Source organism: Vulpes vulpes, chromosome 1, assembly GCF_048418805.1.
Source record: "Vulpes vulpes isolate BD-2025 chromosome 1, VulVul3, whole genome shotgun sequence".
Classification (NCBI taxonomy): domain Eukaryota; kingdom Metazoa; phylum Chordata; class Mammalia; order Carnivora; family Canidae; genus Vulpes; species Vulpes vulpes.
This window is the reverse complement of record NC_132780.1, coordinates 100,968,398-100,971,447: the sequence shown is the minus strand read 5'-3', so window position 1 is coordinate 100,971,447 and position 3,050 is coordinate 100,968,398. Positions and strand designations below refer to the sequence as shown.

The window sequence follows — 3,050 nt, the reverse complement described above, 5'->3', positions numbered from 1 at the left end:
AGATATTAGTACACTTTTATTAATGCCATTTTTATCAATACAGTGTGCTTATTGGTTTTAAATAAAGTTTACTAATACAGGGCACACAAAGATACTATGAATATTTAACTTCAATATTGAGAGACCCTAAAGAACAGTGATGCATAAATCATTGTGTCAAGGAGGAAAACTGGGATTCAGCCTACAGTAAAGCCAGGGCTTATGCTTTTCCGGTTCTGTGGTTACATCCCAGCTGAAGTACTTACTGTGTGATGGATTGGCTTCCAGTGGAAGTATGGTACATACAACCAACTTACCTTAGCCTTTTCTCTATCAAAGAATTATTTATATGACTATTTCCCAAATATGGCAGAGGGATAGAGTTGAGGGGAGTCTTAAGAGAAAATTTGCTTACTACTTGAATTTCATTGTCTTTGTAACTTCTACTTAACTTGAGTCTTCCAATTCTGATACATGTTTGATTGGAAAGGCTTACTATAATGAACAGCGAAGATGACAGGAAAGGTAAAGAGGTTGTATTTCTTTAGTATGTGATAAGGAATCTCTACACATCTGAACAAGGACATGAAACAACACAAAGTATATTTGATAGAGTGATGAAGAAAAGTATTATCATTCATAATGGAAGAGTACCTGAATTCATCCAAAAGAGAAGTATTTTGATAAATTATTGGATTATGGACAAAGGAAAATTGGGCCTTTGAGTTATAGTTGTACAATACACAGCTGGAGAACCTTTTTGGAGAATGCCAAAAAGAAAAAAATCTACAATTATGAAAATAGAATATAAAACATAAATTATGGAACTTGAATTGCTGGTTCAAATATTATCCATATTTGAATGATTTCAATATATAGTACCAGAGTCTCCTTGCAAAATACTATACTGATCACATTCCAATCATTAGTGATGGCCGATCATTTCCAAAACACTGTATATACTACCTCAATTAATTAAAAAAAATTTAATCTATTTTTTTCTCTTTCATTTTCTTGAAATATAACTAACCTATATCATTGTATATTGGTTTAGATACTAGTATATTAAAATGATCTTGGTATACTCCCATATACATGTGATTTCTTTGTTTCAAAAAAACCTATTCATATATTTTTTCCATCAGGATATTGATACTTAGCCACTGATTTGCAATAATTTCTTTTGTAAAAATACTTATTATTTTTATGTATATTTATGTGTACTTTATGACCTTATGAATTAATATAAATAAAATTATTTTTTAAATTATGTGGTAGAGAGGTTAAATGGAAAATAATATTGCCTCTACCCATATTAGTTAGTTTTAATTTTGGCTGCATATATCTAAAATAACTCCAACACTGATTGTAGAGAGTTTAATTTCTCCATGTGTAAAAGTACTGGCATAGATATGAAAGCGTGGTGGCTGTACGTGTTTGTAAGAGACTTGGACTAAATTCAATGGTCTGTTGTGTCATTTAAAGACAGTGACCTGGGCTTAGTTGAGTCAAGATGTCTTTTGAGGCTCTAAATTAATAACTCGGTGCATTGACTTACTTGATTTTTGCATACTTTGTATAAACTACTTGGTCACACTATATTTTCTTTATATATAAAGTTGCAGTCACATGTGTGGTAGAGAGAAGGGCAGGATTCATAAAAGGCAGTGTGTAGATATGCAGTGTGAGCTTTACTCCACACCATCCATTAGGTAATTTCTTTCTTTCTTTCTTTCTTTCTTTCTTTCTTTCTTTCTTTCTTTCTTTCTTTCTTTTTCTTTCTTTCTTCTTTCTTTCTTTCTTTCTTTCTTTCTTTCTTTCTTTCTTTTCTCTTTCTTTCTTTCTTTCTTTCTTTCTTTCTTTCTTTCTTTCTTTCTCTTTCTTTCTTCTTTCTTCCTCCCTCTCTTTCTTTCTTTCTTTCTTTCTTCTTTCTTCTTTTTTTCTTTCTTTCTCTCTTCTTTCTTCTTTCTTTCCTTTCTTTTAAAAGATGGAATGCTTCACAAGTTTGAGTGTCATCCTTGTGAGGGGCCATGCTAATCTTCTCTGTATCATTACAGTTTTAGTGTGTGTGCTGCCAAGTGAGCATACCACTGGGTAATTTCTATTGTCAACCATTGTTCTTCATGAGGTGGCATTTAAAATGCAACAGAGACCAATACACGGATCAGCACTTAAAGGGATGAGCACCAAACTTTGGTCTATAGATGCAATTCCTTGATCAAGTGAGTTAGGCAATGTTGAGGGCTGTGGTTTTCATCCTTGCAGAAAATATGGGTCTTAAAAGCTGAGAATGTCACTGTTAGAGGGCTTTGTTGAAGAAATAAAAGATAGCTTTCATTAAAAAGAAAAAAAGTTGTGATAAATTTGCTAATATTAAAACAAATTATTTTTATAGCCCACTTAGGAGTGGGTGAATCTAAGCTGGTTTTTTTTTTTTTTGAATAAGTGAATTTGAGTTTCATTGTATCACATATTGTTATGCACAAATGCAATGATTTAAAATAGTTTAAATATTCCAAAATACAGGCACTCAATTTGGCTTTTCATTTGGGCCAGGAGGTGGCTGCTTGGGTGCCTCAAAAACAGGCATGCCCAGTATCTAGTGGTGAACAAAGGCCTCAGGATGGGGGCATGGTTCTGAAGCTGAGACCTTAGCTTTAAATATATCTTTATATATCTTTAAATATATTTAAATATCTTTCCCCTGTGTTGGGAAGCTAACCCTTCCTTTCAGCCTAATGTCTTGTCCAATACCTCTCCTGTCCGTATATAAACTGTCTTGTGAAGTCCAGTTCCATAAATCTAGTCTATCTATAGACATCTCTGCTGCTTTGTTTCTGGCTCCCCAAGTCCTATCCCTGAAAGAGTAATTTCCCTGGGCAACTGTAGTCTTGTTCTCTTACCATATTTTCCTGAGTTAATTGGGATTGTAGGTAGACTTTTTATCCAGCTCCTTTTGTTCATTAAATCTTGATACTTAAAAGCTCAGACTAGGGAACAGTGAATTAATGCACCCATAAAAACTCTGCTTTTAAAAACCTGGTTATCCCAGTATGTTTCCAAAATTTATC

The 3,050-nt window shown here is 33.2% G+C and overlaps 1 non-coding gene across 1 annotated transcript; it reads right to left on the bottom strand.

The window, feature by feature from the left end:
- Positions 1-1,960: 1,960 nt before the first annotated feature.
- On the bottom strand, positions 1,961-2,065 carry LOC112913818 (U6 spliceosomal RNA). The gene has a single exon (XR_003233736.1). It is a non-coding gene; the product is annotated as a U6 spliceosomal RNA (small nuclear RNA).
- Positions 2,066-3,050: the final 985 nt, after the last annotated feature.